The sequence below is a fragment of the Vicia villosa genome, unplaced genomic scaffold (assembly GCF_029867415.1).
Source record: "Vicia villosa cultivar HV-30 ecotype Madison, WI unplaced genomic scaffold, Vvil1.0 ctg.000673F_1_1, whole genome shotgun sequence".
Classification (NCBI taxonomy): domain Eukaryota; kingdom Viridiplantae; phylum Streptophyta; class Magnoliopsida; order Fabales; family Fabaceae; genus Vicia; species Vicia villosa.
In genome coordinates, this window is record NW_026705299.1 from 215,575 (window position 1) to 231,847 (window position 16,273).

General features: G+C 33.8%; 1 long non-coding RNA gene and 1 other non-coding gene across 6 annotated transcripts; one reads left to right on the plus strand and one right to left on the minus strand.

Annotated features, from left to right (window-relative positions):
- The first annotated feature begins 560 nt into the window (after positions 1–560).
- Positions 561–667, plus strand: LOC131630375 (small nucleolar RNA R71). Its single transcript, XR_009292315.1, has one exon. It is a non-coding gene; the product is annotated as a small nucleolar RNA R71 (small nucleolar RNA).
- A 10,215-nt stretch (positions 668–10,882) lies between these two features.
- Positions 10,883–14,022, minus strand: LOC131630366 (uncharacterized). Of its 5 annotated transcripts, none has more exons than XR_009292306.1 (3): positions 13,068–14,022; positions 11,669–11,732; positions 10,883–11,295 (listed from the first exon to the last, which is right to left on the minus strand). It is a non-coding gene; the product is annotated as an uncharacterized LOC131630366 (long non-coding RNA). The 5 variants fall into 5 exon arrangements; XR_009292310.1 differs by having other exon boundaries at positions 11,657–11,732; XR_009292307.1 differs by having other exon boundaries at positions 12,406–14,022.
- Between the last annotated feature and the right edge of the window lie 2,251 nt (positions 14,023–16,273).

Below are 16,273 nucleotides of genomic sequence, written 5' to 3' on the forward strand. Positions count from 1 at the left end.
TTGACTTCCTAGGGGTGTTTTGAGCAGCTACAGGCGCTTTTTGGTAGCCAGGTGGTACAGCAGGTGCTTGTCCAGGCGCGTACAACGCATTGTTGTTCTTATAAGAAAAGTTCGGGTGGTTTTTCCATCCAGGGTTGTACGTGTTAGAATAAGGGTTTCCTTGAGCGTAATTTACTTGATCAGATGGGACTCCAGTCAAGAGTTGGCATTCAGCAACTACATGTCCAGTCAATCCACAAATCTCGCAGTTAGGTGTTACAGCGGCAGCGGTGGCTGAAGGAGTGATGGTTAAGTTTTCGATCTTTTGAGTTAAAGCGTCTACTTTAGCGTTAACGCGGTCTATACCACTTATTTCGTACATTCCTCCTTTGGTTTGGGCTTTCTCTAGAGCGGCTCGTTCTCCACCCCATTGGTAATGGTTTTGTGCCATGTTCTATATGAGTTTGTATGCTTCATCACGGGGTTTGTCCATTAATGCTCCTCCAGCAGCGGCATCTATAGTCATTTTAGTGTTATATAAGAGACCACCATAGAAAGTATGGATGATCAGCCATGGTTCGAGTCCATGATGAGGGCATATTCTAAGCATGTCCTTGTAACGTTCCCAAGCTTCGAAGAGTGATTCGTTATCTTTCTGGGTAAATCCGTTGATTTGACCTCTAAGCATAGCAGTTTTGCTAGGCGGAAAGTATCTCGCTAAGAATACTCTTTTCAATTCGTCCCACGTAGTTATGGAATTGGAAGGCAGGGATTGAAGCCACGCTCTCACTCTATCTCTCAAAGAGAAAGGGAAAAGGCGTAATCGAATAGCTTCGGAACTAACGTTGTTGGCTTTGATAGTGTCGGCGTATTTCACGAACACAGATAAATGGAGATTGGGGTCGTCTACAGGGCTTCCAGAGAATTGATTCTGTTGAACAGCTTGGACCAGCGAAGGTTTCAGTTCGAAATTGTTTGCCTCAATCGCAGGTGGTGCGATACTTGAATGCGGTTCAGCGCGCGAAGGAGCGGCATAGTCTCTAAGAGGACGAATAGCAGCCATCTCTAACTTCGGGATGATTTGATTAATTTGATCAGCAAAAATCAATTCCTGATTAATCGGAATTTCTGCTACTTCGGGAAGATTGCGAGCTCGTCGTTTGACGTTAATGAAACGTTCGATCTCGTTAATTCGTTGTATTAAATCTCCTCCTTGTGAACGAGTATTTGGCATACAATCGTTCAAAAAGAAAGGGAAGAATTGTCCTAGTCTCTACGGTGTAACAGTGAGTTACGATATCGACTTAAATAGTCCCCGGCAACGGCGCCAAAAACTTGATCGCGACTTTACGTGTCTATAAATCTGGTAACTGCAAGTGCACAGTCGTGTCGTGTAGTTTTAAAAGATATCGAATCCACAGGGACTATGAATCGATCTACCGTTATCTAAGGTTACTATGTAAAGCTAGGAGTACTAAAATTTCGATTGTTCCTAAGGGAAAGTGATTGTGAGAAAATAAAGAATAGTAATAAAAGACAGGTATCAGTATGTATTTCGTTTAACTAAAGGTAATCCGAAGGTCCATTGGCTTTTGCATAATTAAATTAAAAATCTTTACTAATTCCATTGATTAAAAATCCTCGTCTCAAACTTTCGCTCTGTTGATTCAGACTACTATCCTAATCCTAATGTACGCTTTCGCCATCCCATTAGATTTTAGAAGAGCTTTTTGGAAACAATGTACTTAATAAAATGCCTATTTTACGAGGTTGTTATCTATTTAAATCTCCTAATCTCAAACTTTCGCTCTGTTGACTCGGAGCAAGCTAATAACCCTAACGTACGCTTTCTCGCCATCCCGCTCGAGTGTAAAAACAATTTTTGAAAATAAATAAGTTCCAATCAGTTTTAATACGCTTTCGCCATCCTTAAAACTAATGTCCTATGCCTACTATCTGGGTAAAGATCTCAAACTTTCGCTCTATTGATTTTAACCTTTGACCGTCCTAACCCCTCAAACTTTCGCTCTATTGGTTTTAAGACTTACTAATTAAATTAGACATATAAACCAAAAATAAGTGATAATTAATAGAACATAATTAAGCCAATTTATTTCGGATCCCTACAGTTAACTTACTTTACATACCGACACCTTTAGTAATTTAGCCAGACATATTAATACGATTAAACATGCATAAATCGGTTCGGTTCATAATAATAAGCATATTAAATGGCATATAATATATCATGCAAACAAATATAAATAAGGCGGTAAATAAAAACCTGAATTAAATAAATGGTAACTGGATCTTCAAGTACTGAACTTCCACCACAGGTTGGCTGGATCGTTCTTCGGAATTTAAATGGCAGAAAATAAAAACAAGGAAATAAAAGCGATAAATCTAACGTAAGGCTAGATCTACGAAAAGTTCACAACAATTTCCAGTGTAGAAATCGTTGTGAGAAAATAAACGGTTGAATGAAAGCAGAATAAAGAAAAGCAGTTCGCGGTACAATTTCGGCAGCACTTCGTTGGCAGGAAATCGGACAGATTGAAGTGAAGTGGCTGGCTCTATTTATAGGCGAGGCTTTGAAGTTGCTTTGCGTGAAAAGAGGAGCTTCCAACAGACTTGGACGTGGAGACGTGCGTCTCCGTTTCTTCAGGAAGACTTGAGACGTGCGTCTCAAGTGGAGAGAATCTAGGGGCAGTTGGAGACGGGCGTCTCCTCTTGGTGACGTGGCAGAAGAGAACGTGGAGACGTGCGTCTCCACTTGCTTGCATGGTTTGGGCTACGCAATTTTGTTCCTTTGTGGGCTGGTTCGTCTCTTTTGGGCCTTTGGGTCCTTAATTGCACCCCTCTTTCACTTCAGCACTCCCTTTTCATCTTTTAGGCATAAATATTGGTCATTTAAGCTCAATTTTCTTTCCTTTTCGCAAATAGTCGTAATTTAAGTGTAAAACCTGAAACAAAGCAAAAACTCGCGTAATATCATAATAAATCAATATAATAAACGGAAAATTGCTATAAATATCTATGGATTTTAAGCTAAATATACGATATAAAATCGTGTTATCAAATAACATTAAATGATCACTCTGTTGAAACAATTCCAAGTTATTGGATTAATGTAGTACCTTTAAAACAACATGTAGTATTCAGTCTCTTTCAAATATATAGAAACTCTGGTTAGTTCAGCAGCTATACAGCAGGTTGTGACAGTGACAACACCATTTCAGCATCACAGACCGAAAAAGCAGGACAGTTTAGTTATTAAAACTCGAAAAAGGCCCTGCAGAAGTCAATATTAAAAAAAAACTATATTATTCACTATTGAAAAGTTATGTAATGATAAATAAGTAGTGTACTAAATTTGCCAAAAGATATTAAGCATGGTTAATCTTCATAAGAAATGCTTCAAGTACCGGCATGTTGATTGATTTGAAAAAGCATTATAACTATTAGGCTGCACCTTGTGTATTTTACCAGTATACTTTCTTACTGTGTTGGTTGTGATAAATCACATATTAATAAAAAGCCTATATAGCATTTGATGAAGCTACATATTAATAGGAGCCAAAACATTGATTTTGGGACTTGGTTGTGTTTTGAAAAAAGAAGTGCAAAACTACATTTGATAAAGCTACATACTAATTGGAAACCACACATTGATCAAGTACAATAGCATGTTAAAGAAAGAGCTTCAACATTGTTTTTCTAGTGAAAAAAGAAGTGCAAAACCTGAATATTAAACTGAAAACAGAACCAGCTATGGAAACAACACATTATACTTGAACAAATGTTCATTAAACTGAATAAGTTATGAAAAGAACAAATGGATACAAAATAAGTTATAAGCTGTATATTAAAGCGAAAATAACAAAGAAAGATGCAAAATGGTTCAAACACTTAAAGTTAAAAGAACCAACAATGATGAAATCCAATCCATTTCAAACTGGTGTAAACCAAAGCATTTGCATAAAAATCGAAAGAAGATATGAATTTAAACACAAAAAAGGAGAGGTAGCTTACACAAAATATTTGTTTTCAAAAGTCAGGATAAAATATCTTCATACAAAACAACATTTTATAAGCACATGGAATATTTAATGGAAAACAACAAACTTATTTTTTCATCGAAACATCAACAAAAGGAAATAGTTTCAGACATTGAACCTTAACTATTACTCTTTGACACTATAAAGCAAACATTTTAATACCTTGTTCAAAAGCAAACGTTTTCAGACCTTGAACCTTAACTATGGATCTTTCACAATAGGAACATTAACAAAAGGAAGAACGATGAAGAAGGATAAACCAGGGAAAACTAATAACATTGAAGCTGTGTCTTTCCATGGATCTACATTCATTTACTGATATCTGCAATCAGGTTTATCGAAATTAAAACAAAAGGAAAATGAAAAATCAGTAAGCAAAATTGAAGAGAGAATCAGCAACATACATTCGGGGTGATTTGCGATCGACTGAGATTGAAGAGAACGGAAAACTCATGAACAGCAAAATGAACAACAACAAAAAAATCAAAAACGGCCATATAAGAGACTACAAACAGTTTTCTTCTTTCATTTTCTCATGGATGTTGTCATACCCCAAAATTTTCCCATCATATTTCAAAATATTCTGACTCATATGATCTTCAAATGCTCAAAGATATACAAGAAGAAAGCATGCACTCTCCTCCTAAACAATGAGGACCAAAACTAGGGTTTCGTTTCTTTCCAAGAAAAATCAACTTCTGATACCTCAAGTGGACTTCATGGTCTCTCATATGCCTCATAGTATCCTCAGGCCAAGTCTCAAGCCCCGATTCAAAAGATTGATCACTCAATTGCTCAAACGATCAACAATCGACTGGTGGACCTAAAAGTCAAACTATGGTCAAAATACAGTCAAAACTTCTGATTTTTGGTGAACATCAACATTTTAATGTTAGATTCATCATTTGATCAAAGGTTGATCATGATTCATCAAGGAGAGTTCAGAAATCATCAAAAGGAAAAGTTTCTAAATTAGGGTTTTCATAGGAGAAAGTCAACTGAACTTTGACCAGCCATAACTTTCACATGGAACATCCAAAATTTTCCATCCAAAGCTCATTTTGAAGGAAATTGAATTCTCTACAACTTTGTGTCTCACATTCCAAGGCCAGAAATGCACCATTTGGGAGATATGAGCCAAAACATTACAGGTCCTTCTAAAGGATCGCAAAAAGTCATTTTTTCTCAAAGACCATAACTTGGACATGGTAGACTCAATTGAGATGAAACCAAAAAGAGCCTTCAGAGGACTCTTTGAGCTTTCCAAAAGTCCTAGAACATCTTCATGTGACAAATATTGAATGAGCTATGGCTTGCGCAAGTGGGGCGATTTTTGAGAAATGCACATGGAGCAAAATGAAGAACTTTGAGTTTTTTTAAACCAATGGGCCTAAGACATGGATTCCAAACACATCCATGGGCTTCATATTCACTCATAAACTAATTATTTTGTTTTTATAGTATTTATTTTATTTATTTGAATTTTAATTCATTTAAATATTAATAAAATACATAAATATGAAATAATTAAATTTTAAATAAAGGATTTGATTTTACAATCAAATTCAATCATCAAAATACTCCTCATTTAAAGGAAAATTCTTGGTAAACAAGAAGGGAAGAATTGAATCAAGATTCTATGCAAAAATAGAAAAGAATTATATAATTTTTATCAAAATTTCTTTCTCCAAAGTTGCATAAGGATCCAAGCCCAAGGTTTCAACCTAATCCACTCCTCATATATATACAAAAAACCTGCAAGCAAGAGGAAAAGGCTAACGAAAATCCTTGCCTCATAACAATCTCCAAAACTCGCAAAAACATCAAGAAGAGTGACTTTCGAGTTCTTTCATTACAGCCTTTTTCAAGAGCAAGAAACCATCCAATTATCTTCTCAAGGTGGTATAAAGTAAGGTTGAATCGTTTTTGAAGTCCTTTAACGTGAATAACGTGCGCACCATGTTCATGTTTTCATTCATGCATTCTTAAATTTTGTTTATCATGTTTCGATATATTTCCATTTAATCTAATGCTTTTTATGAGCTTCTGGAATTGTTTGAGACAGTTTAGAACCGGTGGGACGAGGATTTAACGCCGGCAAGGAGGACCACCATTGTTAGGGTTCTGATTTGCTTTCCTTCAAACCTCATTATACGAGCGTTTTTAGCCAAAAAGGATGTGAAAATCGGACTCAGGATGATCGATTTACGTGACATGGGTACTCTTTGGTTTTTGTTAACGTGTTGCATGAGTTATTTGGTTTTTCCAGATTTTGCTACCAAGAATTACAGGAAACCGCAGCCAAATCGCAGCAAGTATGGAGGTAAATTCGTAGCAAATATTGAAGTCTGAAGGTTGAAGATGATGAGATAGGGTTGGGACTTGCTGACTTCACGTGTCACCGCGTGATTCGCTGGTCAACCATTGGAGAACTCTCTCTCCGTTTCCTAGTGGACCGCGCTCAGGTTTGTGGGTCCCGGGTCTGACTTATTCAAACTTTTTCCAATTAGTTTCATGTATTATATTTATTGTATTTGTTTCAATTACCAACAACTAACAAACGCAGCGCAGCTGGCAGAAGTCATCTTAAATTAATCTCATAGACCTGGGTTCGAACCAGGCATGAGACCTTATTTTTTCAGACGAATAATTCACAGATTGCATGTCTAATCCTAAGCTGCGCACACGCTGGACCGTCGTTCTCAACCACAGGATCTTCACGAGATCAGATCCTATGCCCCTAGAAGTGCATGACTACCAAAGGGTCTCAGGAGCAGCCACACTTGATCACCATGCCCCTAGAAGTGCATGACTACCATAGGGTCTCAGGAGCAGCCACACTTGATCACCAGCTAAGCCCTTGTTTCTATTTATTTTATTTTATTTTTATTGTACAATTCTTTTTTACATCCTTCATTTATTTATTTATTTATTATCATATTTTTTATTTATTTAGACTCATAACATAAAATTACATAATAATTTTATAATTCATTTTTAATCGAAAACCCTACTTTTTACAAATTTATCAATAATTGTCTTTTAAACAATAAAAATTATCATTTTTGCATGTGCTTTTAATCGATTATTTTTCTGGTTTGTTAACCTCGATTTATTTATAAACCCTAGAATCCTCAGGTAGGTGTTATCCACTAACGCTTCTTTAGCCTTATAAACCTTTTGGGTCACAATAAGTTTTCTTAAATAAACCTTTTTAGGTTCAGGGTTTGTAAACCTTTTTAGGGTTTGTAGAACATTCATACAGTGAAATTCTTCCCTCTTGTGCAAATTTTCAGGGTTACCTCAAGATTTTCCGACTACGCGCCGTGGCAATCAAAAAGCTAAGTTCTGATCCCTTTTTTTTATTATTTAAACTATTTTACCTTTTTAATTTTTGCCTTATGGCTTAAATTATGATTGGTTTCGTCTGGTAATGAATTCCTCCTACACTCACTGTTCCACTGTCCTTTTTCATTTAATTCCCAGATGATCAGGGTCAGTCGAAGGTTCGAGGAAGATCAAGGCTGAAGACTGCCATTTAATTTTATGTTTTAATTTCCCCCATTCCCGCAGGTGTTTATTGTAATAGCATAGGATTTTTATCTTTCCGCCTTTAATTTCCTGCAATTTTAAACTGCGTGGTTAGTAATCTTAGGGAGTGCAAGCCTTTAACAGAAGTAGATAACTAACTATAAGATAAATATTATCTGAATACAATCACGTGATTGGTGCACACACTCACCTTTAAGGTAACACCCTCTATTGCTGCCTTTCGATAAAATAGTCAAGTCCCTCGGATGTAGGGATACCTTAGCACCTGTTGCCTTCGATATAAAGATCATAGTCCCTTCGAGTTGCCTACGATAAAAATGATCTCGTCCCTCGATGTTGCCTCGATAAATGATGATCGTCCCTTCGAATGCTAAGGTATCCTTAATGTTGCCTAAATGACTATTATATCCTTCCCTTAGACTACTTGCCCTCTTTATGGGAAGGGACAGTCTTGTGGCGAACGATAATTTCTCGATGACCCTAAACATCCAATTGAAAGACTTCCTGCCCTCTCATGGTATGGATAGATTCTTTCGCCCGAAAGACTTAAAGAACAAGAAAAACAACGTAGGGTAGGTAGCTATTAATTGCTTGCTCACTTCAAACAAATTCAAAATACTTTTCGCACCTCATTTCAAAACAATTTCAAAACAAGGCTACGCTTATTTACAAGCTAAAGTCCTTAACGAAGTTTTTACTATTCACACACGACACTTTTCAAACAATTCAAACCAACAAGAGAGCTAAGCAATTAAGAGCCCATGGATAACCATGGATGCAAAGGGTGCCTTACACCTTCCCTTTGTATAACCTACCCCCCGAACTCAAACTCTTTCAAAAGGTCTTTTCCTGTTCTTTTAGCCTTTCCAATTGGATAAAATAAAAGTCGGTGGCGACTCTTGCTATCCGCAACATTTCAAATAAAAGTCAGTTCACCGTATTACAGATGTTCTCGTTTGTTCATCACATGACGTTGCTTGTCCGAGAAAAAGCATAGAGTGAAATCAAAAACAAAAATGATTATTGGGTGCTATTCATACCTGCCGGTGAAGAAACGACGAACAGGGAAAGGCAGCGGATGTCTAAGCTTTGGACGGAGGTAGTGCTCCTCTGTTGTGTGGTTCCCAAAGTTGAAAAGAAGTTCTGCAGAGAAGTGGGTATAAAATTGAGAGCAATTCTTGCATGGACACGACTATAAATCTATATTTTTAGGCACAACCAATAAGAAGAGGGTAATTTTTAATTTATTTTTAATTGGATTCATGAAGTGGTTGAGATTATGAAGGAAAAAGAAAAATCTTAATTTATTTTTTAATTAATTAAAATTATGTGATTGGTTGTGTGTAAAACAATTTCTTAGATCCGTGTCCACCTAAGAATTTTCTTAAAATTGATTGGAGGGAAACGAAAAATGACCAAAAGTTGAATGGAAGTACAAAACAATTTGAGTTTGTCCAATGAGAAACACACAAATGGCTAAGTTGAATTTTTAATTTGTTAATTACTTAGATAACTTTTTGATAGTGTAAATTTCTTTTGAAGGAAGGGTATATTAGTCAGTTTGGGCAACATTATAGTATTGGGTAGATAGTTGATTATATGAGTTTTTTTTTATAGTACTCATGATACTGATGCATGGTTAAATGATTTATTTTGTGATTTTTTTTTAGAAGTAACCATGTGATTCTCGATTTGCCAGCTACTATCAAAATCAAATTCAACATTTTGGATTCATTTTTAACTTTTAATTAATATGCTAAACTACCTTATGTATTCTTGTAGTTTAATTAGTTGACATTAATGTTATAAAACCAGATACGACAGGTGAAGTGTAGCATTCATTAATATTTGCAGATATTACATAATACAAATTATTGGTGTGAATATAATTTTAAATTGCGGTTCACAATCACATTGTGATTGTGGTGTGATTTTAATCAAATTTGTAGTTGTATTGTAACTGCATCAGAAATCACGTTAAAGAATTTCAGTTAAATTTGTTCATATTTTCTTATTAAAAACATTTAAACACTTCTCATTCTAATTTAGTTCAAATTTAACGATAAATGTTATCTTTAAAATGTATATTTCAAACACTTCTTAATACTTGTAAATTAAAATTATATTATGATTAGAGGTGACAAAATAGGTAAGCATTCAGAGCGTTTCGATATGAAGGTGTGATATAAAGGCATGAAAATGTCTGGTGTAAAATGATAAGTTATAATTTTGACATTAATTGTTTTGAAAGAGATGGAGAGTTTGATTCATCTATTAGTTGTTGGGACTTAATATATTATTGAGTCCAAGAATTAAATGACTTAGACACATTTCGACATCATACCACAAGATTCGATAAGAGAGTTTTTCAACAGGGTCTGTTAGAGGATTTAAAGATAGTTTTAACAGTGGGAGCAGTTGTAAACAATTCAAGAAACCAAAGACAAGTGGAAAGAGATCAGAAATTCGCGTAACATGATACATGTTGAATCCTGGAGAAGTAATTGTTTCCGAAAGTTGGTGGCGTACATAGTGTGTGTGTGTGTATATATATATATATATATATATATATATATATATATATATATATATATATATATATATATATATATATATATATATATATATATATATATATATATATATATATTAATTTATTTGATCTCTGGGACAAGGGTTCACATGTTCATTCTACTCTATATAATTCACGCATCTAAGTTACAAAGACTAAGAATTTGTGAGAAATGTATGAATTTGTGTCCCACTTTTAAATTCAATCATTTATCACCCAATTGTTTTGACTATATTTTTTTTCATTTACTTTATCCTTTCAAACAATTCTATATTGTATTTCTTGGAATTTATGTCCAATTGCTCTACATTCAAATGCTAAATCTTTAAGCACGAATTACTACAACATTTTTCCTCTTTAACAACAATTGAAAAGTGTAGCCAGAAATGATAAAATCGTTGCCTAAAAGAATAGGGGACGTTTTTCAGCCGTCCTCTGTGCGAGCGTTGCCTAATGTTTTAGGGGACATTTATTTTCATTTTTTGGCCACAATATTCGAAAACGTCGCCTAAAATACATGAAAAGGGGACGTTTTTCTCTATCATCTTAGGCAACGACGGTAAAATGTTCCCTAAAAGTCGTAGAGTTAAAATACTCTAAGGGGACGATTTTTAAATGTTGTCATATCTACTAAAAATTACGAATTGTTCCTTAAAAAATGAAATAAAAAGAAGACTTGTTAAATATATCTATAAGTTACAAGAAATACTTTTTACCATATTTTTCATTGAATAAACAATTCAAACAATAATTACACCAAACATAAATTGCATGTACCACAAAAATCGTGGTAATGAAATCTTCAAACATTAGGTCAAATACACACAATAAACAGAAAATGTCGAACATTACTTAGTACTAAAAGTTTAACACTTAGAATATTAAGTCTAGCAAAATGACAAAATACACAGTTTCTTTAAGTTTAATGCTTAAGTAGAAACCTAAAACAACAACATCTAACTCATCTAAATTTGTTGAACTCATCGTCATCTCCATCATCCTCTTCATCACACCTATGTCGTCCTCTTGAAGGTCATCACCTATGTCGTCCTCATCACTTAAGCCCTCCTCTTAAAATTTATCACTTTTATCACTTACGCCGTTGTCCTCATCATCATCTTCATTAATACCTTGCTGCAAAAGAAAATGAAAAAACTTTTTAAACGTTTAACTTCTCTATACATTTTATAGATAGTTTATTGTTATGTAGCTTAGCATTGTTTATGTCATAGATTATGAGTACAATTTCACTAGGACATGTTTTCCGAGAGGCTATTGAAGTCCATGTATGTTTATTTTTTTTGCTGAATGCTTATGCCACTCAATACGTTTTAGCTTAGAGGAGAAGCTCACAGGTGTGTTGCTAAATGAACATGCTGAATTATTATATATTTACTGCAATTAATGTGACTACAACCATTTCTATGAAAGCTATTTTAAAACCTTATTTTACAACCATTTGTGATTCAAATACAATTTAGAATAACCTACTTACGTTTCATTTTACCTCACAAAAAGAGAAGATCACTACGTTCTATTAGAGGTGTTCATTTATACACGAGCTTCCGAAACTGAAACATATTAGAGAGACGATGTGAGTCATCAATGAGCAAATAATGAAACTTATAAGAATGACATGCTAAAATCAATATAAAATCATGTCAATATACAATGTAACTGAATAAGATGTTTGTAAATATTCATAATAGTCTCCCGCCTGAAAATACCATTCATAGGCTCTCCACCTAATATAATTCATAGTGTTCCAAATCTAACACCTACAACTTGTAGTCACTGTCTCTATGAAAGTTTACCTCAAAACAATTCTAAACCACATGACAATTTTCATATCCTATTATCATACATCTCAAATAACAAGTAACTATATGCTATGTTCAAGATATTTTTTGAAACAAAAACTAAAATATACATTAAAAGTATTTCTTTAATTCATAAAACCATCAATGCACTGTATTCTACAAACTAAAATTTCTAACTAAACAAGCATAATTTATGAACTTAGATTTTATCAAGTTGTAAAGTTATATCACTATGTCCCTCTAACAAGACAATTTACTGAAAGTATATACAATGTCGAACAAAGTAAAGTACTTAAAGCATATACAATGTTTCACTTCATCATTTACTAGCATAAAATAGATGATTAATAGTTATAAAATAAATTAAAGCAATAACCTATGACTTATAATAGTACCCATTATTTACTCACAAGTTTACTCTTACTTAGAAATGTGTTGAGAACTGAGTTCGACGAATGGATTCTCGGTACAGCAATATATACTTGATCTTCTTTTTCTATTCTTATTTTCCGAAAATTGAGAAACAAATGTTGTCCTTAGTATCTCCTTTGAGGTACTGCTATAGCAACTCTATTTTAGTCTACTCCTATCATAGTTTCTTTCACCACATCAAACTCTTCATAAGTTAAGCCCTTGTTTCCGACGCCGTCAACCTTCCAGCCCCTTTTCTATCCAACCCCCAATTACTTCTTTTTCTTTCTTGCTTTCTATTGGTTCTTTTTCTTTCCTGCTTTTTATTACTTCTGGATGAGCTAGTGAACCCAAGGATATGACCACAATATTATCACAACTGAAACTTTTTAACCTCGACTAAGACAAAATATTTTTCCATACTTCTTTAGCATATTGACAGTGGCAGAAAAGATGAAAACTTGTTTCAGATTCAGTACAGTATACACAACTTGAATCAGAATTTTGTAATTCTATTTATTGTGATTCTATTTCTTCCAAATTATTAGAGGGGTAATAGTTCCAGGTTCAACTTAAATTCAACAAAGACATGGTATAAGACAAAAACATGTTAACCTAAATGAACATAGAGACTAGTGATAATTCCTACTATAGTTGAGTTGAATGAACACTTACAGAAAAAGTAGAAACAAGATGATAACAACCGAGCAAGCAGCAACAAAACAACACAGCAATACAAGCAACACGATAATATGAACGGAGGCAATACCACGACGGCGACAATACGACAGCATTGATCGTTTCCAACAGCCGCAACACGTGCGTGAATCGTTTCCCACAGAAGTAACACGTGCGTGAATCGTTTCCCATAGCAGCAACATATACATTGTTTGTTTTGATAAGGTTAAGCGTTGTTGGAATTAGGTTGAGCGCTGTTGGAACTAGGTTGAGCAAAGTTGGAATTAGGTTTCGCACAACACCGTCTTTCCCTAAAAATTTGCAAGTTAAAACATTAAAGGTAAGACTAAAGAATGGGCAGTAACCGGGTAGCATTTAGAACCTCCGAAATCTGGAAAATTAAATCAGAAACCATTACCACCTAAGGAAGAAGCTGAAGAAGAATAAAGCTAAGGATGAAAGTACTAATACCTGCATCATTAATCAATCAGTGGAAGACCGAAAACTAAAACAACAACGCAAATCAGAACCAAGAGATGAAGCAAAAGCGAGATAAGATCAAGGATGAGCACAACTTCCATTACCGAGTTTTAGACACGAGGACACGAGAAGGAAGCAGCTATAAAAGAGACCAAACGCGTTAACGAAACCCTTAATACCGGGTCGGTCCAATTCGTTAGCAACCTGCAATGTAGTCATGGAATTCGCCACGACAACGCAATTGGCAGAGATTAATAGTGACAACAGAAATACCATGGAGTAATACTATTGGCGATAATGCAATCTGCGGAGAACCACGACGGAATCGACGATGCACAACAACACAATCGACGGCGCACAACAATAAGACTGTACCGACGAAGCACATTTTCTTTGTTTTGTACTTACTAGGTTTTGTTTGTGGTACCCTTCTAACAACACACTTATTTTGTTTTTTTCTTTCTTTCTAATTTCTCTTTCACTCTAGGCTAAGCGTGTGAATGGTGAGTACGGTGTCTTAAATTTGGGTCACGTGAATTTTTTCTTTTTTTCTGCATTTTATCTTCTAATTTTATTTAATATTTTAATTTTATAAAATATATATTTTCATTATTAGATTAAATAAATATCATGATGTTTGGAAATAAATTTTATGCAACATTTAAAAAATGTAGTCTTTTGTTAGGAATAATGTAACAATTTAAAATTGTTCCCATAAGTATTTAAGGGGACATTTATCAGCTATTGTCAAAGATAAATTATAGCAATGCTTGAAAACTGTTCCTAGAAGTATTTTAGGGAACATTTATGAGATGTTGCAAAAATTGTTTTAGCAACATTCAAAAATCGTTGCCTGATCTTTTTTTAGGGAACAATTTACACATATTGCCTAAAAAAGTGTTGCCAGAGACAATAAATGTTGTAGAATACACTTTCTCAAACTTTTTACACAAAAATATCCTTAGTACTTTCTCATGTTTAATCATTTGAGTGAACTAAAACTTGTGATTTAATTACTAAAAATACCAGCAAACAATGTCAAGCTAATCCATCTAACTCGTTATTTAAGACGAGTTGAACTAAAGTTTTTAACTCAATTTTACTAATTGACTTGTCTTATAAAGTCGGTTGAAAAATAGGTGAGGGGTGAGCATACTCGTGAGATTCATAAAAAATATTATTTATTTTATATAAATTTTGCTCAGTTTATTTTAAGATTCGTTTAATATTTACCTCTGAATCATATTTATTTTCAATTGGTTCAATTAAAATTTTTATTGCGATCAAATTCCATATTTGCACAAACAATACAAAAATAATAATAACAATAATAATCTTGAATCTTTATTTCTACAAATAATTTTAATATAAATTCAGAATTAGTATCAAAACAATAAACATTAAAGAAGCGAGTCTTCCACAAATATAAGATTTCATTATATATCAAATCTTTAATTCAGCTAACATAAAGTCTATGTATTTTGTGTATAGATGACATGTGAGATAAGATGTTCCAGCATCTGACCTTAGTCTGCAGACCTAGATTTGTGAATGAATATGTGCATTTTGATGTTTGATTCTTGGAAGATTTGTTGTTGTATCTTTTAGCAAATATTATTGAGTAAGATTTGTTAAAAAGATTTTATTAATCCAGAAGTTTGAAGAAGATTTAATTAGATACAAGTTAATTCAAAAGATTCGGAGTTAGCTTAAATAAAAAGATTTGATTGGATTTTCGTCGAAGAAAAGATTCAATTGGATATGACTTAAAGATAGATTTAGTTTAGATTTATCCATGATTGTGCTGAAGATTTAATTAAACAGATATTCCATTAAAATAATTAATGGGATTTGTTTTAATTGCAAGATATGAATTTGCACTTAATGAGAAGATCTTCAACCCAAGATTTAGAAGTGAGGTTTAGTTTTAGCAAGATATTTATTTTGAATCCTTTATTTGAGAAGTTGGAATTGTGATTTATATCAAGTAAGATTTTAGTTATTTCAGAATTCAGTCACGAGGACACATGTGGGATCAGATGTTCTAGCATGTGTGCAACATCTGGCCTTTGATAGCAGGACATGGTGGATGTTATTCTGAATGTAATATTTGGAAGGGTTTCAATTAAATTTGTTGCAGATTTGTTGCTATCTTTTAGCAATGCATTTATCTAGATTTGTTTGATTAGAATGGACGTGATCAAATCAATTTAAATGAAGATTTAAATTTGAATCAAATCAAATCTTTTTTATGGTTGTTAAGAAACATATCAAAACAAAATCTCCTATATTTCTAGACAAGATCAAAGCTACTTATGCCCATTGGAAAAAACCTAGAAGAAGCATTGTTATTTAAGAAGACTCAAACCTAACGTTTGATGTGCGCAAGTAATGATGATTCCTTGTGTTAGGTTTATCTTTTGAGAATTTGTTTGTGTTGTTATTTGTGTGCCTCTTTATGTGCAAATGTTCATATCTAAAGGCTTAGAGACTGGTTTGTTAGTTGAGTTGTAATACTTTGTTCCTAGATACTAATTTTATAAGCTTGAGAACAAAGTATTTGTGAGAGTTTTAGATTGTTTCATTTTATCAATCATATTGTTATTTTCTAAACAATTGGGAGAGTGTTTGAGTGAAAGTGAGAGGGTTCTCAAATTTAAGGGAGTCTAGAACGAAGCTTCACGGGTAGTATGAAGAAAGTGACCTTGAATTGGGAGAGTTCA